Source organism: Stylophora pistillata, chromosome 2, assembly GCF_964205215.1.
Source record: "Stylophora pistillata chromosome 2, jaStyPist1.2, whole genome shotgun sequence".
Classification (NCBI taxonomy): domain Eukaryota; kingdom Metazoa; phylum Cnidaria; class Anthozoa; order Scleractinia; family Pocilloporidae; genus Stylophora; species Stylophora pistillata.
The window spans coordinates 7211329-7239231 of NC_142520.1; the positions used below are offsets into that span (position 1 = coordinate 7211329).

Consider the following 27903-nt stretch of genomic DNA (forward strand, 5'->3'; position numbering starts at 1 on the left):
AAACCAAAGAAGAGTGGAATTTCATCACTGACGAGATGCAAATGCGAAATAGTTCGAAACATGGATGGAGTATTGGTTTAATGAAGAAGGCTGGCAATTGGACTTGGGTGAATGGAAGACTACTGACTATTTGCGAATGGGGAGATGGGCAGCCAAGTGGTGAGGGCAATGTGACTCACATATACAAGCTGTTTAGTAATGGCACACGGATTGTAATTGGTGATTGCAGTGAAGATTTGTACAGCGATTATATTTGTGAAATTCCCAGGGGTAAGACAAACTTACTATTTTAATAATTGTTACTTTTATTACTATTATTTTTATCTTTCTTTCGATAGCTAACTAAAAGGTACCAGAAGCACTTAGGGGTAACAAAAAGTATTATCACTTTAGCGTTTGTCAAACTTACAACAGAAATGATAAACCATCTGACTGTCATGATCAAGTTTACACTTACATTTGCATTGATGGATTAAGGTTGGGGCAATTCAATGAATTTTTCACGATATACATGATTAACTATCCCCCTTGTGAGCAAGGGAAACGTAACAGATGGTTTAGTTACGGTTTGTGTATCTACAATCACTCTTACGAGTAACAGCAGTCATAAAAACTCTCAGTTATCGGTAATTCTCATGTTAAAAATGTTATTCTTCTGACTCAACAAAATGCAGTGAAACTGACACTCTCGGGACCTTCCTCGATGTCCGTTTAATTTAACAGTCGAGTCAAATGGGAGAAAGTCACGAGCATGTGCGACTATTTACACTCGCCATTGTTTTTTTTAACTCCTTTTGTTAAATTGAAATACGAAAAGAGAATGGTATCCATGAAACCACATGAATTAACGACATGCGAAGCTTCGGACGTTATCAGGCTTAAATAACACGCTAGAGAAAGGAGAATATCAAGGTTTTTGTGCACATTTGGAATAAAATCTTATTCACGCGACGCGACATTGAACTGACACTCTCATTAGACAATCGAGCAAATGACGAAATTCTTCTACAGGATACAACGGCGCGGAAGGCTTCGGGCGTTAATACCGGGTTACCAATGCTTTCATTAACATAGCATAACACAGTGAGTCTCTAATTGAATATATCTTTTGCCAGTTTTAAGCAATAAAGGGAAAAACTGTGGCATCTCTTTACTTCAATTACGAAAGCAACAGTCGCCCCACAATCCGCCCCACCGTGATTATTTACACCCTAAATTTTTTATCAGAATCACCCTCCACGGCGAGGATTTGTCGTATAGTCAGTTTTTCCGATGGTTTAAATCTGCCGCTCGTATCATAAGCAGAAACTTTGAAAAATCCCGCCTGTATTTTAAAGCTGTTTCCGCCATTGTTCTAAAGTGGCCATATACAGTCATCTTCAATCATTTAACAAGGCCTGTTGTAATCAAAGTTGATCCGCTTTTCTTGATACGATAAATTTTTAGCAGTATAAACTCGCCAGTTGTTTATCTTCTCTTTGTTTTCATTGTCGTCTGCCGCGTTTTGCGTCTCCATTGACTTTGTCTAAGAATAAATTACGAACTTTGTTTGTTCGTTTGTTTGTTTTTTTTTGCGTGCTCGGGATCAAAGTGAGCTATCCCGCGCAAGATGGGCTCATCTTGCCCGCTCGGGCAACCAATCACAACGATGCTAGCGATTTTATGACTATGCATCTCTCATCAAAGCGTGGGATCGAGATTGCAGGATATGGTTGAGTTCTTTCTACGCTTTAGTGGACCAAGACGAAGTTGAATACCACAAAAAAAAAAAACAAAAAACAAAACAAAAAACAAAAAAACCGGACTATTCCGAGCGGGTAACATGGGCCTAATACTTATAACGGTCATCACAGTTTAGCTCTTTAGTTACTCTTGGTGACCAGTAACTGTATGTATTTTTTAATTTATTTATCGTTTAATTTATAACTAAGGTCATTTCACAGTTCACATAAACCAGTGTGTTGTCCTTAAGAACGCCTCTAAACAATCTATAGCTTTTCGGATACAAACTCATGTATTAAGTAAATATTATGGCTTTGTCAGAAAGAGTTTTAGCGAGCCTGCATCAAGAGTGAGGCTAGAAATCCCTTTTTTGTTTAGAGGCACCCTGTGGTTTTGTTCAGAGTGAAAATCCAGTTTTCAGCCCATTTTCATCGTTCTTCTCTATCAGCAAAATTAATATGGACTGCTGATTTCATTTCAGACATTGACGAGTGTTCTCAAAAGAGCCACAACTGCAGCAATAAAACTGCCACTTGTAAAAATTCCGAGGGATCATTCAAGTGCATTTGTAAACCAGGATTCAGTGGCGACGGACACAACTGCACAGGTATCGGACAGTGATGCTTTGTTGTATCAAGGAGAAAAGCTTGTAGAACTTAACTAGCCGAAACAAAGGCAACATAAATGGTAACCTAATATCATTCGGAGGGTAATGATCTTATATTGGAACACTTTCTCTGCCCTGCAACCTCAGTGCATGAGTATGGTCTGTTGCTTCCATTTCAGACATCGATGAGTGTGTTAACAATACCCATAACTGCGGCAAGGGCAGCGCCACTTGTACAAATACTGAAGGATCATTCAACTGCTCTTGTAATCCTGGATTCACTGGAGATGGATACACCTGCCAAGGTAAGATCTTAATGAGGTCATATCATTCAACAAATTAACTTCTCCGTTTCTGGTAGCTGCCCTTAACAGGCGCCTTAGCACCAGTTGAAGATTTGCTTACTAAATGAAATCGATCAGCGGTAAATAGCCATTCTTGTACACTCTTGTATGCACTTCTGCGAATAATTTCATTCAATCCTCGTGTGATACAAGAGGTGACCTGACACTAATATCTCAAGAGTTCGCTTATGTGATTAAATTTAAAAGTGTGAGCCGCATTCTTTTGGCCCAAGTAGTGGGCTGGGAAATGATTGAAGTCACATCCCTCACACTTCCCATCGTCACTCTTATAATGATCTCTATTTTAGAATCATAATCAAGATTTACTTTCACCTTTAAAACTGGTTAAGCTGAGGTTAAAAAAAAAAACACCTATTCGGGCATGTAACGCCCAAATCTCTTTCCCCTCCTCCCCAGTACTTTCGTAAACACCATAGCTGCGTTATCATTATTAAGAATGAATGTCTGTGAATATACAACAAGTATTTTTCGTCTCCATTTTCATCATTGTTACTAGTCTTATCATCCATACAATCTACACATCGGTATGTCTTCTTTTACCCATTCATGTATTTATGTTTCTGATAGAAAGTCTGTGTACCCGTTTAAAAAATTCTTCCTACATATTTACAAGAAGGGGAAGAAGGAATTTAGAAAACTATAAAGTCTGCAGAAATCTCAGAGGATACCTTGTTTCCATCGAAACCGATAAAGAATGGAAATTTATTAATCATGAGATACAAAAGCGTAATAGTTGGAATATTACTGCGTGGCATATTGGTTTATACAAGAATTACAGCAGGGATTGGATTTGGAACAATGGAGCATCACTAAATATTTCAAAATGGCGAGACTCTGAGCCAAATGGTAACGACACGGCAACGGAGATATCCATGAATGGAGGCCTTTTTAACGGTATCTCTAAATATGGTGAAAATGCCTTCATCTGTGAAATTCCTGGGGGTAAGGAAAAATCCCACCCATGTAGTACATTATGTGCCAAAGCATTTCCGCCTAGAGCTTTTCCAGCAAAAATTTATTTCAATGGTTAATTTTCTAAGAGGTAAATATATCGCTCTTAGAATATTTAAAGCCTTTCCTAACTTGTATGTGTAAGCGGTGAATAAACTGGTAAGTGCGCATTAGCGGTTTGAAATTATGATAACTCGCACTTGCAATTGATTATCCTTTTTTTTTCAGCCCGTTCTGATCGAGGAAGGGAGGGGAGGTGGCTTAGGCTGCAAGTCAACCTTGTTATCAGCGATGTATAATAAGTAAAATAATAGCATGAGCTTTTATTTAACAACTATTCGCCGAAGGCGAGGTGAATATGGTCGAATAATTATTGGTTATTAAATAGGTAGGTTTCTAAATAACATTGGTGCTGCGTCGGTGGGAGTAACAAGGTGATTTGGGTTTTATCAACTAAGTTGATAATCAACAATTATTCGTCGAAGGCGAGGTTAATATCGTTGAATAATCCCCGAGACGAAGTCGAGGGGATTATTCGACAATATTCACTGAACCTGAGGCGAAAAATTGTTTTAGTATAATTTCAGAGCTGAACAACAAAGAAATTTCTAAAATCATGAAACATTTGGGGACATATGTCATTAAAACGTTTCATCGTCGTAGAATTATTCTTTATTTTTCTTCGCCGCGAGCCAAAGTAATTTTTCGATGGGTTAAGTATCTGAAGGATAAGCGATCGAAAGGATACATTTCTCGACATTTGTCGAACGCGCGTTCACTGAGGCCTGTGAGTGTTTCCAAGATGTGTTGAAAAACACACATCAAAGTATTTTTGTTTGTGCTTGTACGGTGATCGATAATTATATACATTTGTTTCGGAAGAAAGCGTTTCGGAAAAAGTACGTGATAACCCTGAAAGGTATTGTGGGTAGTTTTTGGGTCATGTTTCCTTGACCTCAGAATTTTGGGTAAATCTGAGAAAATGTCATCTCAAGGACATAGCATTGCGGATTTGCTGAACTTATACACCAAAATGTCTTTTTATTCTAAAGTGCATGACAAACCAAACAGAAACAAAAAAGAATTGACCCGAATGAAAGATGAAAACGGTGTAAAAACTTTAAGGAGAGCGAATTCAATTGCAACACCATGTTACTTTTGATTTGTTCCTCTTGTATTCACACCCATATTGGCATTTCTCTCCTGTTTTTTAGCCTTTTTGTCCATATCTATTATTTATTTACTTCACTTGTTAGACTTCATTGATCACCGGAAACCCTGGTTATCCTTCGAGACTGTTGCGTGCACTTTTGCTCTTTTTTTTCTGACAACCATTCCTGCATCAACTGTATACTGATAACTGTGTATATCCGATTGCAAATTTATGAGAAATTTTTACTGACATTTAACTTTTTTTTTTAACTTGATAAGATGGAAAAGGGAGAGGATGACCAGCTAAGGGATTACTCTATCGATATTCGAAAACCCAACCACAAAAACTGTATGAACCCACAGATCTGTGAAGGGCAATAATTTTTTAAAAACCACTGAGCTCAGAGATGGCGGACGCCGTAGAGAAGAAGGATGTACTTAATTAATTGAGACTGATCATACATAGACCGCATATGTTGAAAAATTTTAATACGAATAAAATGAGAAAAGCGAGAATAAGCTACGTTTTCTAGCTTACTTATTTTTATCTTTTATGGTGATTGTGATTATATCATGTTATCATCCTTATCATAATTGACACTTTGTTTATCATCATCATCATCATAATAATTTTTGTTTTCATTTTCATCATTTTGAAGGGTGCCCCGCGAAATCTTTGGAAAACTCTTGGTACATATTTGCGGAGACGCGTGAAGGTGATTGGGGCTGGAAAAGAGCCGCCTGCCAAAGCCTAGGAGGAGACCTATTCTCCATTGAAATCAAAGAAGAATGGAATTTTATCACTCACAATATACAAAGGCGAAATAGTTCGAAACATGGATGGAGTATTAGTTTAATGAAAAAGGCTGGCAATTGGACCTGGGTGAATGGAAGACCACTGACCATTTGCGAATGGGGAGATGGACAGCCAAGTGGTGACGGCAATGTGACTCACATATACAAGGTGTCTAGTAATGGCACACGGATTGTAATTGGTGACTGTAGTGAAGATTTGTACAGCGATTATATTTGTGAAATTCCCAGGGGTAAGACAAGCTTACTATTTTAATAATTGTTACTTTTATTAATATTATTTTTATCTTTCTTTCGATAGCTAGTAAACTAAAAGGTACCGGAAGCACTTAGGGGTAAAAAAAAAATTATCACGTTAGCGTTTGTCAAACTTACCACAGAAAGTATAAACCTTCTGACAGCCATGATCAAGTTTACACTTACATTTGCACGGATATCTTAAGTTTGCAGCCATTCAATGAATATTTTCACGATACACATGTGTAAATATCACCCTGGTGAGCAGAGGAAGGTAACGGATGGTTTAGTTACGGTTTGTGTACCTAGAATCACTCTTACGAGTAACAGCAGCCATAAAAACTTCCAGTTATTAGTAATTTTCATGTTAAAAGTGTTTTTGTTCTGATTGAACAAAATACAATAAAACAGACACCCTCGAGACCTTTCTCGGTCTCCGTTTAATAGATGATGACTGCTTAATAGAAGGTTGTAGAAAACTGCGCAATATTTCTAAACAATTAACATTCAACGGTTACTTTGTACGGTGATGAAGTTCCATGTTTTTAACAAAGCTATCCAGAGTTCAACTCATTGCCTTTCCTTTCCAACTTTAATACTTGTTGGTAATAATGCAAAACCATGACGGCAAAGCAGTCACGATAAAACGCGAGGATGTAGTCACATACACTACGTTGTCAATTCATTCCGGTGTCCACTTAATATATATTTTTAACAATGGAAATGAGCAAAGTACAATTTATCTAAGAGTCAGCATCCGCATAATAGAGGTGTCTGCTGAAAAGGGGTTCGTTATAAAGGTAAAAGTGGGACGTTCATTTCGGGACCCGACTTAGTGTCGGCCTCTAAGAGGGTGTCTGCTTAAGGTGGCTGAACACGATTGTTGATACTTGTGTTTTTCTTTCATAACTTTCTTTAAAACCCTTGATCTCTCGGTCGCCAAAACTGGCAGTAAGCAAGTTAACAACATAAACTTTGCTTTTTTCATGGCTAAGCTGACGTATGTGCCGTTTCCGTGGCGACATGAATAAATATAAACAGGCCTTTAAAATCCGTTTTGTTCATTTGTAGAAAATCTAGTCATTAGTTTTTCTTTATAATTTGCATGCAACGAGCTTGTAGCTATACTCACAAGTTAATACCACTTTGCTAACAATTTAACAGAGAGATATTTAAATATCCCTTGTTAAAGGTTCACTCGATTATCTAGAATTTCCTTTGTTAAAAACAACTTTTTTCAACACTCTAGTTACTTATTTCCTAAAGTATTTTTGTGCCACATTTCGTGAAATTCCAATGAGTGGTTCTCAAGAAATAGGCATATTTCTCGGAAAACAATTCTCCATTCAATCCCAATTGTTTTTTCCTTACCATGCATGCGTTGCATTTAACTGGGTTCTCTCGGTAACGACGAAAAAGCCGACAATTGCTGGGGTCTTTGCACCGTTAATTTTTCTAACATGTCTTTTTAATAAAAGATTAAAGCCCTGAATACACTGCGCCAACTATAGAGGAAAATAGCACAGATAGTGTGGATTCGTGTTGAGTAAATAAAATGACTGCTCTATTGACGGCAAGTTTGTTGTTTTGCAATTCTTGTGCGCGCGCTGAATTGCAACAGCAAAAGCGAAAACTGTGTTCAGCCACCTTAATTGTAGTGGTCAATTCCAATTGCAAAGAGTCGTCACTCCAACTGGAGCGTTGGAAAATAAGGCGAGATAATCTTATTCTTTTGAGGTGTGTTATCTTAACAGAATAATTTGTAATTTATGTCTACAAATCAGATGCATGCCAATTTATTGTTTTAGAAAACAAACACATACGAATTGGAGATTCGTTTGATCCTCGCTTAGAGGTATCACTTCTTATCTCTTTATTTATTACCTATTTTCTGTCCTCCTTAATGGAAAATGTCCAGAGAACAAAATGAACTGAACACTATGCACCTAGGGAATACTCGAGAGCGAGACTCTATAGCCTCTTTTATTGCCAGAGGAAAGGAATACATTTTCTTATTTTATTTTTTTTTTTAAAGAAAAGCAAACAAACAAACTATCAATTGTGATTGGAATTAAATTGATGTTGTTAACAAAACACCCGTTCTTTTCGTTACAGGCGCAAAGCAGTGGTTGACAAAAGTTAATCAGTGCTTTATTGAATAGCAGTAATTCTCAGGACAGAGAAATACTTTGAACGACTTGTGGAATAAGACATTACGTCTCGAGTATAACATTCGACGCACGTATAGAAACTGTAAAAATAAAATAACAGTGCTTTAACAATCTTGAAATATATTTCGCTCTTCGGGTCTCATCATTTTTCTTTTTTTTTTGTTTTTGACTGATGAGGCTCGAAGAGAGAAATATATTTGAAGATTCTTAAAGCACTGTTATTTTTTTTTTTTACGGTTTCTATACATGCGTCGAATGTGATACTCGAGACGTGATGTCTTATTCTACAAGTAGTTAAAACTATTCAAACGCATTTCTAGCCTCAACAACTGCTATTTCTTTAAGCAGAGCAATACGTTTTCTTATTTAAATGATTTACTTCACCTGCATTTTATTATTTTGCAATATTTTCGCAGCAGATTCATCTTACGGACAAAACTCTTCACAGACTAACGGCCAGGAGTCCGTTGAACCACCTAGCAACCTACCACCTGGTCCTGATATAAGAGGGAAACCTGTCCAAATTGCAAGTTCGACAAAGAATCCGCCATCAGGCAAGCAAATCTACAAAATGTAATCTGATAAATGGCGAGAATCAAGACTTGCTTTTATAACGGTGCTCTATGCAATAGAGGATATAACGGCCAAAAGTGCAGACAAAAGTGCTTACACATTAACTCCAGCGAGTATCGCGATCAAGCCAATTGCTGAGTAGAAAACCACTTACGCAACTGTAACAATTAACGAAGAAGCCATTGCTTGTTAGTCTTTTCCACTTAGGGAACTGTTAATTTACAATGAGGATGTTCTAAGTATTTGTTTAAAAATTCGGGAAAAATATAAATATATTCCAATAGTGTCCGTTGGCATAGCCCACTTCAGGTTAAGCACGTCGTAACACTAACGATGTTTGATATTGTACACACTCAGTAAAACCTGTGTTGTTATGAAACTGACAGGATCCTTACAAGTACAAAATATCCGTTTCGTGCAAGTATTTGCTGATTGAGCAATGATGAGAAGCTTAGATTTTCCTACTTTTACACCGCCGGTTTACGTTTCTTGTCATTCATGTATTTAGAGAAAAAGCCGACAGTTGGTCCAAAAACTGAAGATAAGTCTAGAAAAACAAAACAGGACCTTGTTGCAGTCATTTCCGGTGGCGCTGAGGTAACCAGAGGACTCCAGGAAAACATAACGTTGAATGCCTCACTGTCGTATGACCCGGAAGTTGCACATGGCAACCGATCAGGAATGAACTTTACCTGGCATTATAGTAAAATCACAGCAGACAACTCCAGCAAACACATGGAGCGGAAAGCGAAGAAAGCTTTCTTTGCGGCAGTAAACAAGTTAGCTCTGAATTATTATGGAAAAAAATCTGGCGAAACAATTTCCTTAAACACGGAAGCTTTGTCTCTTAATCAGACCTACATAGTTAAACTAGAAGTGACCAAGGACATTCGCATTTCCACCGTTTATCAAGTAATCCATTTGTTAGAAGGAGACCCCCCCAAAATATATCAAAGGTTAGGGGTTCACTTTGTCTTTTGCTGTTTTCAGGTTGTTCGTATTGTTTTTTCTGTTATTTTTTTTGCAGTCGTTAATACCTCTATTTGTACTTGACCTTGCTGTTCTCTGCTCCCTGTTTTCTTTTCAGCTTTGTTAGTATCCTCCGTTGCTTCTGCTGTCTTCGTTTTTTATAGCCTTGTTACTGCTGTTAATGATATTGCTGTTGCGGACACTGCCATTATTGTCGTTGAAGTGACCTCATTAGCACGTGCACTTATTCATGTTATATCGAAGTTACTGTTGCTGCTGTAATTCATAACTAACATACTCTCGTCCGATGACAGGAGGTCAAACCCTTTCTACACTGAGTGGTCGTCTGATCTTTTTTGCTTCGTTCTAGATGTTTCTTTAACTGCCAACCTAAAATGAATCCCTTGGTTAAACGTGGAGTCAAATCCTCGTGTCGGGGATTACAGTGCTCTAAAATATCCTCCTTTGAATGGATACTCTACCAGCAATTAGAGCGAAACGCCTCCATCGCCTGGGAAAGGAAACATAATTTAAGAAACATCACAAGTACACCACCGAATTCAAGCACTATTGTTATCAAAGGAGGCTCCCTTACTGGTGGAAACAATTACCGCTTGGCATTATTCATTACAACTAAGGACGATGTATGGGGAATGAGTGCTTACGACATTTCCACGGCATTACCCCCAACGGGAGGAGAATGCTCGATCACTCCGCCAAGCGGTATCTTACAAAAGACTTACTTCAATCTGAGCTGTAGCGATTGGGAAAGTGACAGCACCCCTCTGTCCTACAAGTTTCAATACAGGCTACAGAACGGTCTGTACGGTGTGTTATATTGTGGCCCTAGCAACACGATAAGTGCCTCTTGGATACCGCCTGGGAACAAGGCGGATAACTTTACTGTCAAGTTCAACGTTACAGTGACTGACAACGTTGGAATTTCTTCTTCCCCAGTTCCTTTGACAGTCCAGGTAGGCAGATAGCCATTAACTTAATGTCAAGCAAGAGATTAAGTGAGAATACTTGAATTCATTTTAATCGCTTTTATTTTAGATTAAGCAGGTCAAATTCTCTTTGAAGAGAGTAAAGTTCTAAAGAAACTGTGGTACTGCGTCAGTGGGGGAGTGTAACAAGATGGTTTTTAAAAACTCTTTACGGTGACCAGTTTATATCATCAACTCAGTTCATTAAAAACTGGATCATGCATTGGATAATGCAATTCAAGACCTTTTATTGACTTAGGCATTATGGTATGTGAGCCAATATACCATAATCTAATATCTGCACTTTGTAACAACCGGTTTCTTACAAAATACAATCGAGAAGATTTGTCTAAGGCCCGGTTCAAATGTCGAATTTCACATGTGCCGAACTTAACTCCTATTATAGTCGACTAAAATAGTTAAATCCGGCATTTAATTCAAACGTCAATTATAACATAACCAAAGTAAAGCGCGCGCTCTGATTGGTCAATTTAGCGTCCCCCATTTGCCCATGGGTGTACGCTGCTGACGTGAGCAAATGCAAAGACTATTTTTCCGCGCATGCTTGTTTTTTCTGGTCGCGTAAGATTTGTTAAATAAAAGGGAACTCTTTAGCTACAATGTATCAATGTTTTGTTATAAAACAAATGGTAAACACCACAGCGTGCACTATTGAGTTATGGATGCACTTGGGAGGTTTGCTAAGCATTCAAGAAGCTAGAGTCGCTCTCGGCTATCGCCTCGAGCGACTCTTACGTATCTTTTGTGCTTAGCAACCTCCCGCGTGCATCCATAACTCAATAGTGTACGCTGTGGTGTTTACCATTTCTTAAATTCAACTCTGTTGAATTTAACTCTGTTCGCTGTCAATATATCCGGGCGCACCACATATTTGCTAGACCGTGACGAAGACTTCCCTGAGTGAGCGTTTGCTCAATTAATTAACTGATGCTTTTTTTTTGCTCTTTGTTTTGCTTCGTCATCTTGGCTTTTCGTCATGATAATCTGACTTGATTCACGTCCCATCATTTCATTCAAACAAGAATCGCAATATGCCACAGATTTTCCCACTTTCCACCCAGGAGTGCCCTCTTCGTTTTCAAAAACCGAACACCTGAAAAGTAATTACCGCACCTCAAACAACTATATATTGTCTTTGCAAAGCAAGAACTTTGAATTCCTTCGTCTCCCACCATTTTTTTGTGCTGTTTTGGCTTTTTCCAGCATGGCATAAACAGAATTCCTGGCGGTTTGTGGGTAATAAATGAATCATAATATATAGATTTAGCCGAGCCTAAACGCGGAGCTCCCACTAAAAAGTGAAAATTTTGCAACAAAATATCTTTAACATATATTAAAATTTAAGCCAAAAATCCATTTAGTATAGATTAACCCCCATTGGCACTTACGTGTAACACGTGCCTGTGAAAAGTCAAAATTTTGGAGAAACCAAGAAAGCAAACAGAATGCGCAGTAATTTTTTAAAAAGTATCTTTTCCAAAAAACAAGCTCCAGCGAAAGAAGACTAATTAAAGAACTTATTTCCGACGAGAAAAGCGATATGTGCATATTACGTTTTAACTAAAAAATCAAAATGAAAGATACAAATCGCTAAATATTTTCAGTTGTGTGCAAATGGGCATGTGGATCATATTTCAAAATGAATGAATGAATTCCTTATTTATATTGCGCCCTTTCTATACAATATTCAAAGGCGCAGTACCCCCCATCAATTTGATAGACACTTCACAAAGATAGACCAAAACACAGGGCACTAGGTGCCCTACTCTTTTCGAACAGTGTGTGGTTTTTTTTTTTTATGACATACAAGGGCTGGTGAGATGGGACCTCTGTTTATCGTCCCTATCCGAGAAGACTAGAAAGTCTAGCCATTTGCAGGTATTATTACAAAGGCATCACTTTCTTCTCAGTTATTTAAAGACTATGAGTGTTGGTCCGGTCGGATTTGAACTCACGACCTCTCGCACAACAGTCCGGCGCTCTACCAATTGAGCTAACCAAGAGGCGGGTGAATTTTGAGGTTCGGCCGCGCGGACGCCATATTTTCAAATTTGATCATTTAGTACTTTCGTGATAGCATACATGACAGAGGGCACTTACTTACGTACGTACGTACGCTCGCTCAGTCACGTGACAACCAAAGGAAAAGATGTTGACCATATTCCATGGGTATGGGGCTCTGCCTAAATATCCTATAATTCACTCATTAAGTTCGGCACATGTGAGATGCGACGTTTGAATCAATAGTCGAACCTAAGTCGAGTCTTCGACTGTTTCAGTCGCAAATACAGAAAAAGTCGCATTTAATGTAAAACTGTCGAATTTAATTGATTCAAACGTCGTACTTCACATGTATTTAACTCTCTAAGTTCGGCACACGTATCCAGAAATGGTCTATTGTTCCGGCTCAAATTCACACATTAAGTAGTAAACAATAGTCCTTTTGTTCTTTGTAGCGCTGAGGGACTTTGGCCGAAGCGACGCGAAAAAGTTCGTGACTAATCGGAAAAAAAAAATTTTGGCATCAAAATTCAGTTATTTTGGAAGAGTAGGTAGCGCATATTTGCACACGACAGATAGATTGTCATCGGAGTACCCCAAGGGAAAATTAAACGCTGATTTAGCCGCTTCGGGGAAGTGGGTAGCGTAAATTTGTCTCGTCTAGTCAACTCTCAATTGTCTACCCCAGTAAAAAATTGACCGCTAATGTGGCAGTGCACACATCGCGAATTCAAAATACGTTTGAACCGGGCCTAATATCTGAGGATGTTTTTTTTTTTATAATTTAAATAAAACAATTATTCCACTCGCGGTTGTTGGATATGAGATGATTATAGCCAACACGGGGCTACGTGCCTCGTTGTCTATCTATCATCTCATATCCAACACGCACTCGTGGAATGATGGTTAGTTATGCTGTCAAACTCTCTTTAGGCATGTAACCAAGTCGATACCTGCTTTTGACTTTCTTCAGAGCAAGCCATTTCAACAAGGCATGTAACCAAGTCGATACCTGCTTTTGAATTTTTCAGATCAAGCCACTTCAGCAAGTAAAGCCAGATGGTATCATAAACCTTCTCACAGCAGATGACAGTTTATTCAATAAATTCATCAATAATGGAAACCTGAGAAAAGCGGCGCTAATTGCGAACTCTGTCCTACAATCAGTTTTGCAAGAAACTTCAATGAGTTTGAAGGAGAGATACATGGTAGTTTTAGAAGACTAATGCAAACTTAAATAGTGAAACAAATCAAGTTCATCATGATTGAAAACAAAAATCGAAACATTAACTTTCCAATAACAAACAAATGCATTATATTAAGTGAATAAGCATATTTTTTTAGCAAATCAGAGGATTACATTTCTAATATCTAATATTTTTGATGCTCAAGAATCATGGCTACGTTTGTTATGTCTTCTTTCCATTGTTTTTGCGTCTGAACATTTGGGCATACCAAAAGGGCTTCTTATGAATAAAATAGATAACTCTTTACAGCCTTAAATTGAATTCAAACGAGTATTTTCAACGTCTTCAAAATGGACTTTAAAAAAAATTCCATCAGCGTAAATCACCCACACACATTCCTTAGTTTCGGCTCGGACGTATATTCGAACTTGTCTTAGGACCAATCCAATCCATATAAAACTTTGATGGGTGTCAGTAGCATTATCATCGGGTGACCTGAGTCTAAATATACCTTCAGAAGGATTTCCTTGGGAATGAGCCTCAGGTGTGGGATATAGTTTATTTGCTTGATTCTTTCCTGCCTAAAATGATATTCAGTTGTACATGTTTGTCACTTTCAAGGTAATGGACTACATTGTTGAAAAAATTTCTTCGTTGGAAGCGAAAAATGTCTTGGACCTGCTTCAAAGCTCATCAGTTATCGGTTCTGCTCTTCAGGTTTTGGATAAAGTGAGCTACGTGTCACTGGTAGGTTACATAATATTGCTTTTCATGGGACAAAAATAGGGGAGTGGTATGCACAATATACTAATGTTTGAATAACTTTGGTCGCTATGTCGACTTTTTATACTATGACATTTTTCAAAACCCAACAGCAACAACAACAAAGATTAAACAAAATGAAAGACAACACATAAAAAAGTATTTCATGCCTAGTTATTATAATTTTAAACTTACATTTGCTAGTTCATCGCAGAACATCTCTCCAAAGGTCAATGAGAACAAAACCTAAAATATAAACCAACTTCAGCCGCTCAATTTAATTTGCACTCCACAGAATATCTCCCTGTCTGCGGTCCGTTCAATGACGTACCTCCTAAGGTCTCTTGCCCAGGAAAAAGACATTGCAGACCTACAGCTGGCAATTGAGTCAGCGAAAAACTTGGCTTTATGTTTAAATAGCGTTTTGAAGGCAGCAGCAGTGATTGCTTCAGAGGATTCAGAATCAAGTTTTCAAGAACAGGTATTGTAATGTAGGTTTAGATGGTGTCGAAAAGTCTACTAATAAACTAAACTTTCTTTTTTACGTATCTGCGTATGCGACCAAATCCTTCTTTTCTCTCTTTTAACCCTATGGTCATTACTTTTTAATTCATTGGTAAATGGTCCGCAGCGGATTGCTATTTACTTCATTGTCACTCCCTCCTTCATTCAGACTCCGAACTATTTTGTTTCAAACTTTTGACGACTCATAATGGGCTTATATTCTACGTTTATTTATGTCATTTCTACAGGGTAAGATGTTGGTAAAGATTTCTATGAAGGTCCTCGAGAACGTTGCAGACTCAGTGTTGACCTTGACTGTCCCTGATGAAAAAGCGATATCAATCACAGCAGGTCAATTGTCTATGACACTTGGAAGATATAGCCTCCAAAGACTTTCAGGACTGGAAATAAAAGCAGGAAAAGGGCGGTTTAAGTTACCGTCTGATAGCCAATTGATGATCACCGGAGTGAATAAAACAAGTTTTGTAGATGCTCAGGTAGGCATTCATGCCGTAAACGCAGACTCGATGTATTTCTAGCCTAATCGGGCAAGTATTCTTTTGAAGCATTTCTCGATCAACTTTCGAAATTCTCTTGCTGTGTTGGTTTGAACATGTTTGCTAATTGGTGGGTTGAACCAAATTATGTTCCTATGTCTCTTTTTCCTGTTAGTGGTAGATTCTCGTGGCTGCTGTGGTGGGGTGAGTCTAAGGGTGTATGGATGACCGCTTTTCTTTCACGCTTCTTGGTAGGGTGGTGCTGCTTCTTTGAAGGCTTCCTCGTCTGATGAGATTTCAGATAATCTTTTGTTAATAACCTCAGGGATGTTCTTTTTAATGCAGAGGGGGTGGTTAGATTTGCTGTGGACATAGAGCGGAGTGGTTGTAGGCTTCGATTGCTTTTCTATGCATAAACATGTTAATTAGCAATTAGTATAAAAGCGATGGTACCGCATTATTCTGCAATTAAAATCCCCTGATGAGTGGGCAGCCACGAAACAGGTCTGTAGGGATGTATATGTATTTTTTTTTTCGCCTACCACACATTACTCTAGTTTGAGCACTCTGGCATGGCTTAGACGACACCACAAAGGTTGGGTCGTTTGGGGTGAACGTCTCGGTTCTCCCCCATCCTAGCATTAGCACTGCACTGATGAGGCCCAGAAGGCCGAAACAGTACTGTCTGCAGTTAGATATAGCTCTTTGGCATACAAAGCTTTGCTTTCATGTCCAAATTGAGCACTCTATCTAGGATGAGTCATTGCCGTTGCAATTGCGCATGCTCGCTGGTTTACTCTAGTTTGAGCACTCTGGCATGGCTTAGACGACACCACAAAGGTTGGGTCGTTTGGGGTGAACGTCTCGGTTCTCCCCCATCCTAGCATTAGCACTGCACTGATGAGGCCCAGAAGGCCGAAACAGTACTGTCTGCAGTTAGATATAGCTCTTTGGCATACAAAGCTTTGCTTTCATGTCCAAATTGAGCACTCTATCTAGGATGAGTCATTGCCGTTGCAATTGCGCATGCTCGCTGGTTTACTCTAGTTTGAGCACTCTGGCATGGCTTAGACGACACCACAAAGGTTGGGTCGTTTGGGGTGAACGTCTCGGTTCTCCCCCATCCTAGCATTAGCACTGCACTGATGAGGCCCAGAAGGCCGAAACAGTACTGTCTGCAGTTAGTTATATATATATATATATATGCATACAGAATATATATATATATATATATATATATATATATATATATATATATATATTATATATATATATAAAAACAGTACTGTCTGCAGTTATATATATATATATATATATATATATATATATATATATATATATATATATATATACTGTTTCGGCCTTCTGGGCCTCATCAGTGCAGTGCTAATGCTAGGATGGAGGAGAACCATTATGGTCACCCCAAACGATCCAACCTTTGTGGTATCGTCTAAGCCATGCCAGAGTGCTCAAACTAGAGTACACTAGCGAGCATGCGCAATTGCAGAGCAATGACTCATCCTAGTTAGAGTGCTCAATTTGGACATGAAAGCAAAGCTTTGTATGCCAAAGAGCTATATATATATATATTCTGTATGCGAGGGAAACCCTGACCCTGTACACCCCAAGTAATCATACTTAAAAATAAAATAAATGTTTGAAAAGAATATCTGCCCTGGGCGGGATTTGAACCTACGTGCCTCCTGTTACTAGTCAGGTGTGATGACCACTGCGCTATCAGGACAACGATGCTGGCAAAACGGCAATCAAAGACGTGATTTACGTGATCGAAGACGTGGTCTCCCGGGAAATTTAACTTTTCATGGTGACCGGGCAGGGGAAGCCTATAACCCAATATGAAATCCAACTAAGGATCTATTAAAGATACACGACCGAAGTCAACTTAGCGGATAACAAAGGAGGATCCAATTACGGATACAGGCTAATTTCAATTAAACAAATTCTGTATCACCGCCGGTTTCCAAGACCAAGTAGGGCTCTACCGTGACGATGGTCTAGCAGTCTGTAAAGCTGCACCAAGGGAAATTGACAAAATCAAACAGCAAGTGACCAATGTTTTTAAATCGAATGAACTAAAAATCACGATCGAGGCGAACAAAACACCGTTCGCTTCCTAGACGTAACCTTTGAACTCAAGAACGGAACCTACGACACAACAATAGAATCCCTCGTCGGATTTGCAACAAACTTCAAAGAGCGTTACAGGAACCACAAAGCATCCTTCCGTTACGCCAAGAAAAGAAACGCCACTGAACTATCAAAGCACGTATGGAAATTGAAAGAAGCCAAGATACCTTTCAGCACGAAGTGGAAAGTAATCAGAAAGTGCAAAACTTACAACAATGTCAACAAAAAATGCAGTCTGTGTCTTTATGAAAAATTTGTAATTATCTGCAGGAAAGATTTATGCACCCTTGAAAAACCTAATGAGTTAGCATCCTCGTGCCCCCACAGGGATAGATACGTACTTAAAAACCTTTATTTAGCGCGCACAACAAAATAGAAAGCACCATAGCAACAATGTCTGAATTTAACTGCCAGTATCCAAATGTAACGGTCATTCGTTGATGTTGCCTGATGAGTGTCGTCAACCTTAGACCATACGAAACAAGACTGTCGCAGCAATAAAGCGATGAATCACTCTTGAAGTTTTGAACTGGCTTGATTTAATACACAATGCTCCTCCAAGAGTTGAGCGCTCTTTGAAATCCATTCACTGCAACGAAATAGTATAGAGTATATATATATATATATATATATATATATATATATATATAAATATTGTGAGAGGAAAAAAGGACGTAACTACATTTCCCGACAAGCCTGTTTCGTGAATCGCTTCACTCTTCAGGGGTTTAATGAAAGAATATTCATGTGACTATCGTTTATATACTAGGAAAATTTGCATAATGCGCGGTAAACTTAAAAACTTTAAAGTTCAGTTGTTGCGTAGCAACGCTTTGTTTCTGTGTCGGCATATATATATATATATATATATATATATGTTTAGTAGAAAAATATGACGCCTACGTTTTTATCCCTACAAGCCTGTTTCGGTATCACCAAGGCAATGCCAGAGTGCTTAAACTAGTAAACAGTGAGCATCGCGCAATTGCATGACATGACCCATCCTAGTGGAGTGCTCAATTCAGACATGAAAGGAAAGCTTTATTATGCCAAAGAGCTATATCTAACTGCAGACAGTACTGTTTCGGCCTTCTGAACCTCATCAGTGCATTAGCTTACCTTTAATAGTACGACCAAATACCTTGTAAAAACAAACAAACGAAAATCTAAATGTTGTTATTCTTTTTTTTAGATGCTCTCATTCTCTTACAACCCTTACACTTGGGACGACACAAAGGAGCGAGTTGACTCTGATGTTGTAACCCTGAAGTTGAAAAACAACGACAGCGAGCTTATTAAAGTATCAAATCTCGCAGAAGACATTGTTATCGTTACGCCTCCGAAACTTCAAAAAGACTCTCTAAAGAAGTCATGGTATTTCACGAAGAATAATGATATACGCTTCCACGAGATAAACGTCAAATATGAAAACACCTTGCTGATCCTGGAAATGAAAGCTCAAGACCCAACCCTATATCTGTTTGTCTATATGCGATATGGTCAGCGGCCAACATCTCAAGACCACGACCTCAATGCCACAATCTCTCAAGACAAAAAGTGTGTTTGGATGCTAAGTGCGCATGGCGAAAGTCAAGGACAAACAGTCTGCTCCTTGAATCCACATGCACCGATACAAGTACTGGCACAGCATTCGGGAAAATACTTTCTTGGTGTAAAAAATGTCAACGCCACAGAGAACTTACCTCACAAAAGACAGAAAAGATCTTGTGTTAGAGAAAGGCGAGGGAAGCGTTCCTGCGTCGAAGTCAAAGATCCACCACCCACCCCACCCAAGGGTGAAAATATCCCTGTGATACCAGTTTATAATTCCACAACAGATCAGAACTATACTCTAAAGATGACCTTAGGCAGTTGTGTTTACTGGTCAGAAAAATTTGAAAAGTGGATATCATCTGGCTGTCGGGTAGGCGTAAAGTTAAGAGCGGCCGTCCGTAAATATCGCCCGGAGGTGTGCAATATGAAAAGATCGAAAGTCTCCAAGCTTTGCCAGAATACAGGTATGGACGAACTGTTTCTAGAAAAAAAATACTTTGAGTTCAATTGCATTTTTATTTTTCGCGAACTGGGGAAAAATCCTGATTTTGTGGCTCTCACGTCAGCTTCACGAGGTTTAGACAACCATTATTTGAACGTCGCTTGAAAATAAACAAAACAGTACATGTGAACAAATATTTTCCTAATGAAAAGAACACGTATTATTTACAAACAGTCTGGAGTGTTCTTTGTTTGATTCCATCGCGATCTAAAGTTTTGGGGAGTTTTTGGCCTTTTCCAATATTTCCCTCATTTTGGCGGACAAAAAAATGCCAAACTTAAAAGGGTAAAATCGCACCTTGGTACATGGCATGGGGTTATATCAAGTTAGTCCAGCAAAAGAACAAGGTTTAGTCTTCAAATAACTCCAATAAAGTTTTTGGGCTACTCAAACTATGAAATTCTAGGACCCCAAACAAAAGTGACTCAAAGATCAAAACGCACCATTCCTTGTCACGCAATTGGAGGTGAAAAATCAACAATACGCACGTAGAAAAACAACAGGCCGCTTTGGGAGCAAATATCGTTACAAGTGTGAATAAAAAGCTAATTATGATCGAGACAAAACAAGTCAAAATGCAACATCGTCCAGTTCGAAGCGGCCAAGGACAGATAGAAACTGTAAAATAGATATGTTTGCCATATTTACACTTTGATTTGAGTATTGTTTATAAATTTGTACATATCATGCATCAGCGCCAAATATTGATTGTGTGTATTCGCCGCGTGAAATGCCCTCCGCTGTCTCGAAATGTTCACTAAGGATTGCGTGAGAGGAGGGTTCGAGTCCTGGGCTACAAGTGGAAGAGCACGCGTCTTTACCCCAAATACTAGCACTCTTCCTCAATATTCAGTTTTTTTTTTTCGTCTAGCAACGTTGAATTATGCTTGAATACTTTTGGGGGAAATTTTTCCCTTTATTCACCCCCCCTCCTCTTTTTCATTCATTAATCTATTGACATTTTATAGGCTTCATAAAATAAGCTCTCAAAGCTTATCTCATCAGTGGTCTGTAACATCTTCATTAGTGCAGAAACAAGGATTTTGTATTCACTTCAAAAGCCGCAACCGTTAACTGCCCTCCGCTGATCTAAATGTTCTGTAAGGATTGCGTGACATGCGGCAAGGGCACCGCCTCCTCTTTTCCATTCACTAATCCGATGACATTATTTTTCAGACTTCATCAGATAAGCTTTCAAAGCTTATCTAATCAGTGGCAATTTTCTACATCTTGATTGGTGTAGGAACACATTGTTTACTTGTCATGTTATCGTGTTTTTGCTTGTAACGTTGTTCTACTTTTGAAGCTGTAAGCTTCCCACATTGTTAGATAGGAGAAGGTTTAGGCAGATAGGTATTGTCCTGTGTACAAGTGTCTGGGAATCATGACCAAACATCTAGCGCTTAGCATGCAATAACTGAGACAATCACTTTGACACTTTCTTTATACACAAATAAAATTAACGTCCTCACGAGTGACACACAATCAGACTACTGCTACGTCGATAATATGTACCACGGTGCGCTTTTGCATAGTTCTGTATATGTAATGGCAATCTGTGGCTACTCTGAAATTGTTGGAGGGCCTTGTGGATGCAGTGGTTCTAACCCGACAAATACTTTATGTGAGGAGATAGAAACCTGCAAAAGAAACATCGAGAGTCACCTGAGGCTCTATGACTGCTTTGATTTAACTTTGAAAACGGAGGCAGATGGTCTTCTCGCTGGGGCAGGTAACATCTCAATAGTTTTCACGATTTCTTATTGATTCTGTAGACGTTATGTAGTGTATAAACAATAAGATAACTCGAGAAGGTACCTAATGATGGTTACTGAAGGCCTAGTACATGTAGTTTTGCTTCAGTTTTTTTCCCCCAGTTATTTTTCCCGCATTAATTAATAAAAGTATGAGAAAATTAAGTTGTTGACCATAGTGACGACAGCGGATAAAGACTTGCCTTTAGTTATTACAAGCATTTTCATATGCGAGTCCCCCCAAGAGCGTTCAAGCATAATTCAGCGTTTCCAAAGAAATAATACTGAATATAAGGGAAGAGTGCCAGTGTTTGTGGTAAAGACACGTGCTCTTGTAATTGTGGCCCAGGACTTGTGGGTCTGCCTGTCACGCAATCCTTTCTGAACCTTTTGAGACAGCGGAGGGTGGTTCACAGCAGCGAATACACAATCAATATCTGGCGCTGATGCATAGTAGGTACAAATTTATAAACAATACTCAAATCAAAGTGTAATTTTGGCAAACACATTTATTTTACAGTTTCGTCCTCGGCCGCTTCGAACTGGACGATGGTGCATTTTGGCTTGTTTTGTTTCGAAAATAACTGCTAAAATGTTAGATCTCAAATAACCTGAGCAGCAGAAACGACAAATGTTGATCAAAGTTAGCTTTTTACTCAGATTGGTAGTGATATTTCGCTCCCAAAGCGGCCTGTTGTCTTTTCCACGTGCGTATTTTTTATATTTCACCTCTAATTGCGTGACAAAGAATGGCGCGTTTTGACATCTTAGTCACTTTTGTTTGGGGTCCTAAAATTTCGTAGTTTATGTATCCGAAAATTTTTACTGGAGTTTTTTAAAGAAGAAAGCTTGTTCTTTCGCTGGACTAGCTTGATATAACCCCATCCCACTTACCAAGGTGCGATTTTACCCTCTTAAGTTTGCCATTTTTCCCGCCAAAAGGAGTGAAATATTCGAAAAAACCAAAAACTCCCCAAAACTTTAGATTGCGACCGAATCAAACAAAGAACACTTCAGACTGTTTGTAAATAATACATGTTCTTTTCATTAGGAAAATAGCTGGTCACACTTACTGTTTTCTTTATTTTCAAGCGACGCTCAAATAATGGTTGTCTTAACCCCGTGAAGCTAACGTGAGAGCCACAAAACCGGACCGACTTTGCCGCCGTTCGCGAAAAATTAGAATGCAATTGAACTCAAAGTATTTTTCTAGAAATAGTGCATCCAGACCTATATTCTGGCAAATCTAGGGGACTTTCGAGTTTTTTATATTGCACACCTCCTGGCTATATTTACAGACGGCCGCTCTTAAATATTTTAGGACAAATATTTTGTTGCTATAATTTGGCATTGCTTTCAACACATTTTAGATACTTCGTTCCATCCTGAGTAATGTTCGCAAAATTACTGCGGTATGGTAGTAATCTTTACTCACTAGGCTTCTCATTGCATTCAAGCCAACTTTGATTCGATAACATATTCCGTTGGTTCCGGTTATCGTAAAAAGACGAATAAATTTGATAACCAGCAAAAGCGAAAGCAACATGGAAAGCTTCCTAAAAAGGAAAGATAGAGATTGATTAGAAGTGGCAGCCACAATGATAATTTTTATTATTTACATCTTCCGTATATTGTAATTCCAGGTTTTAGCAGCATCAGATGGATTTATAAGTTGTAGCTGCAATCATTTGACATCATTTGGAGGAAGTCTTTTAGTTGAACCGAATCCTATTGACTTTGACAAGGTTCTAGTCGAGTTCCAGCAGTTACCAGAGAATGGAAATATTGCAGTAATTGTGGCTGTAGCGGTGATTTTATTGTGTTATATGTCTGCACTAGTTATCGTAAGGAAATTCGACATGGAAGACGCAAAAAATGTAAGTATAAAACCAGACTTTGCTTGTGACCATTGTTTTAGCGGGGTTTTCTCTCCAGTACACTGTATAACTGTTTACTCTCAAGATCTGATTGTTAATTCCCACCCCGAGCTGCTACACATTTTCTTGTAAATAAGTCCTAAAAATTTTCTAATAGATCAAGCTACCAACTTCTTTCATTATTTGCTTTAAAGGTTTCTTGAGATGAATTCTTTTATTGGGAATTAACAGTCGTAATCAGAGAATGTTTAGAAATACATTTGATAATAAAAATTAACGGTAAAAAACTACGACGTTTCGAAGTCTGCATGACCTCATTATCAAGTAAAATGTTAAAACTGATGTAAAATTGTAGCTCAGAGATTATATACAAATAAAATGTGATAACTTCATTAGAATAATGAGCGTTCATTGTTATTGGTGTTTAGCATGTCAGATCGTGCAGTATATGTTTAAATAAATACTTTTGCACGTATTGAGTCAGACTGCGTGTTTAGCTTTGGTTTTTGTTCGCGAATGAATAGCATTTCGTGAATTAGGCAGTCCATTTTTCCGCGGCATTTCTTGAGAACGGAAAACATTTCCTCTAGGCTAGTGGACGCTACATTGTGGGCTTCTTTCAGATGCTTGCCAATGACAGAGGCTTTATGTTATTCTATGCGTTGATGAAGATGGCGTGTGGTATAACCGATATAATCCGCATCGCACGAATCACATTTAAAAGTGTAAACAACGCATTGGTGGTTAATTAAAGCGGGCTTCTCTTCTTGTATCTTGAGCTTTCCCTCGATCTTACGACTCGTGAAAACTGGTTGTAGGTCAGTTCCGATTTTCCGGCCAAGATCTTTCAGCTGATGTCTTACTGTGTCGGCCGATTTTTGGTCTTTAAATGGTAAAGTTATTCTGACAGGTTTTTGTGTAGCCGCGTCAAGTTCAGTTGGGGTTTCGTGACGGCTTTGGATCGTATAACTCGTGTACCAGGCGATAGCTGAGTTGATGAGTTTCACTGGGTACTTAAGCTTAGTAAACATCCGCTTGAGATGCTGGCATTCCTTCGTAAAAGATTCTTTCGTTGATGACAGGCGGTAAGCTCGGTTCAGCATTGTATTCAGCAGAGATCTTTTGTAACGCTGATCGACATGGCTCTGGTAATGTAAGAGCAGTCCTGTATCAGTTGGTTTATGATATACGCTTGTTGTCAGGTGGCAACCGTTTTTCTCAATCATCATACCGAGGAATGGAAGCTTGTTGTTTTCAGCAATTTCCATTGTGAACTGTATGGCAGGATGGCATTCGTTCAATGTTGAAAGGAAGGCTGTTGCGGCTTGAATATTTGGCATCGTGGCTAATGTGTCGTCGACGTACCTTTTGTAGAAACTTGGTAACTTGTTGTTGCGATCCAGTTGTTCTTCAATGGAGCACAGGAAAATGTTTGCCATAAGGGGTCCCAGGGGCGAGCCCATGGCCACACCGTCCACCTGCTGGTAAAGTTGACCGTCGAACTGAAATAGCTGATCTTTGGTTGCTATTCTTAAAAGTTCGGTAAGACCTGTCTTTGTGAGGTTGAGACCATGCGTTTCATTAAACCAGTTGTTTTTAAAGGCTTTTTCAGCGATGATCTCAATAGTCTCGTCGAGTGACACGTTGGTAAATAAAGCACATACGTCATACGACACGAGAATGTCATTCGGGTTGAGTGGTGTTTCCCTTATCACTTCGGCGAAGGAGAAGATATCGCAGATAGTGTGCTGATTTAATGAAAGGGGCTTAAGCTTCTCTTCAAGCCACTTGGCCAGGGCGAAGTTGTAGGTCCCAATCGATGATAGTATCGGTCGCATTGATAGTTGCTGTTTGTGAGTCTTTGGAAGACCATAAAGGTGAGCAAGCCGGGAACCTTTGCGACAAACTGTGTCAGCAATCGGCTTTGGCAGGATTTTTCTGACGACGGACTCCAGCTGTTTTTCTTTTTGTAGTAAGGGATGGTAGTGTTTAGGAGGCCGGCCGCGTGTTTTTGGTCTTTCTGTGTTGATAGGGGTGAGCTTCGTTGTGTCTTTGATGGAAGCATCACTTAGTAGACGGATGTACTCTGTCTTGTCCATTACTACTACGCCAGATCCTTTGTCGGGTTTTGTAATGACAATGTCTTCCCTTCGTCTAAGCTGATTTATGGCTTGTTGCAGTGCTTTGGGTGGTCTTGGGCCTCTCCTTTGAATATAATTCAGGGCAATCGAGCGAAGAGTCGCGGCGGCTAATTCTTTTTGGTCCTCCGGTAATGTGGGTTCAAGTCGCCAGTAAGCTTTTTCAAAGCTGGCTTTTACATCACGAGCTGGCACAGGTTGAGCGATGGAGAATTTCAAACCACGGCAGAGAACTAACTTTTCAAAGAATGACAGTCGGTACGATGAGATGTTTGTAATGTGTTCGTCAACGTCAAATTCCTTGTTGATTAACCTTGCAATCTTGCTCGTGTGGTTGGTCATTACGTCTTCGTAAAGTTTCTTTCGAAGATCTGTCATAACGCGTAAGGTAAGCATGTACTGTAGCGGTGAACATTGTTGGCGGATTTCGTCATAGATGGTGTTCATTTCCATCTTTAACATAGCATTCTGTTTCACTTTTGATCTTAGCTCCTCGGCGATGACATTTGTTGAGAACGCTTTCGATGATTGTTGCCAGTTCTTCGACTTCTAAAGTCGAAGAACTGGCAACAATCATAAACGACCATAAAGTCTTTGGAAGACTTTATGGTCTTCCAAAGACTCACAAACAGCAACTATCAATGCGACCGATACTATCATCGATTGGGACCTACAACTTCGCCCTGGCCAAGTGGCTTGAAGAGAAGCTTAAGCCCCTTTCATTAAATCAGCACACTATCTGCGATATCTTCTCCTTCGCCGAAGTGATAAGGGAAACACCACTCAACCCGAATGACATTCTCGTGTCGTATGACGTATGTGCTTTATTTACCAACGTGCCACTCGACGAGACTATTGAGATCATCGCTGAAAAAGCCTTTAAAAACAACTGGTTTAATGAAACGCATGGTCTCAACCTCACAAAGACAGGTCTTACCGAACTTTTAAGAATAGCAACCAAAGATCAGCTATTTCAGTTCGACGGTCAACTTTACGAGCAGGTGGACGGTGTGGCCATGGGCTCGCCCCTGGGACCCCTTATGGCAAACATTTTCCTGTGCTCCATTGAAGAACAACTGGATCGCAACAACAAGTTACCAAGTTTCTACAAAAGGTACGTCGACGACACATTAGCCACGATGCCAAATATTCAAGCCGCAACAGCCTTCCTTTCAACATTGAACGAATGCCATCCTGCCATACAGTTCACAATGGAAATTGCTGAAAACAACAAGCTTCCATTCCTCGGTATGATGATTGAGAAAAACGGTTGCCACCTGACAACAAGCGTATATCATAAACCAACTGATACAGGACTGCTCTTACATTACCAGAGCCATGTCGATCAGCGTTACAAAAGATCTCTGCTGAATACAATGCTGAACCGAGCTTACCGCCTGTCATCAACGAAAGAATCTTTTACGAAGGAATGCCAGCATCTCAAGCGGATGTTTACTAAGCTTAAGTACCCAGTGAAACTCATCAACTCAGCTATCGCCTGGTACACGAGTTATACGATCCAAAGCCGTCACGAAACCCCAACTGAACTTGACGCGGCTACACAAAAACCTGTCAGAATAACTTTACCATTTAAAGACCAAAAATCGGCCGACACAGTAAGACATCAGCTGAAAGATCTTGGCCGGAAAATCGGAACTGACCTACAACCAGTTTTCACGAGTCGTAAGATCGAGGGAAAGCTCAAGATACAAGAAGAGAAGCCCGCTTTAATTAACCACCAATGCGTTGTTTACACTTTTAAATGTGATTCGTGCGATGCGGATTATATCGGTTATACCACACGCCATCTTCATCAACGCATAGAATAACATAAAGCCTCTGTCATTGGCAAGCATCTGAAAGAAGCCCACAGTGTAGCGTCCACTAGCCTAGAGGAAATGTTTTCCGTTCTCAAGAAATGCCGCGGAAAAATGGACTGTCTAATTCACGAAATGCTATTCATTCGCGAACAAAAACCAAAGCTAAACACGCAGTCTGACTCAATACGTGCAAAAGTATTTATTTAAACATATACTGCACGATCTGACATGCTAAACACCAATAACAATGAACGCTCATTATTCTAATGAAGTTATCACATTTTATTTGTATATAATCTCTGAGCTACAATTTTACATCAGTTTTAACATTTTACTTGATAATGAGGTCATGCAGACTTCGAAACGTCGTAGTTTTTTACCGTTAATTTTTATTATCAAAATTAATAGTCGATTAGATTAAACCGTCTTCAGGTTTCATTATGTATTTTTGGAATGGAACAAAAAACCTAATGAAGAATATGAATTAGCTAGCCATGTAAATAACTCATGCTTTATCATGTTTTTTTTTTTTTTCTAGAGAGAACTACAGATCCACCTTCCATCCTCTCCAAATAGTACATATGAATACGAA

At 39.1% G+C, this 27903-nt stretch overlaps 1 protein-coding gene and 1 non-coding gene across 2 annotated transcripts in view; both read right to left on the reverse strand.

Annotated features, from left to right (window-relative positions):
• LOC148736903 (uncharacterized) overlaps nucleotides 1-27903 on the reverse strand; it is a 334451-nt gene that overhangs the window by 80116 nt on the left and 226432 nt on the right. The window lies entirely within an intron of this gene.
• LOC111324141 (uncharacterized) lies at nucleotides 23595-27706 on the reverse strand. The gene is made up of 2 exons (XR_015997238.1): nucleotides 26769-27706; nucleotides 23595-25496 (listed from the first exon to the last, which is right to left on the reverse strand). It is a non-coding gene; the product is annotated as an uncharacterized LOC111324141 (transcript).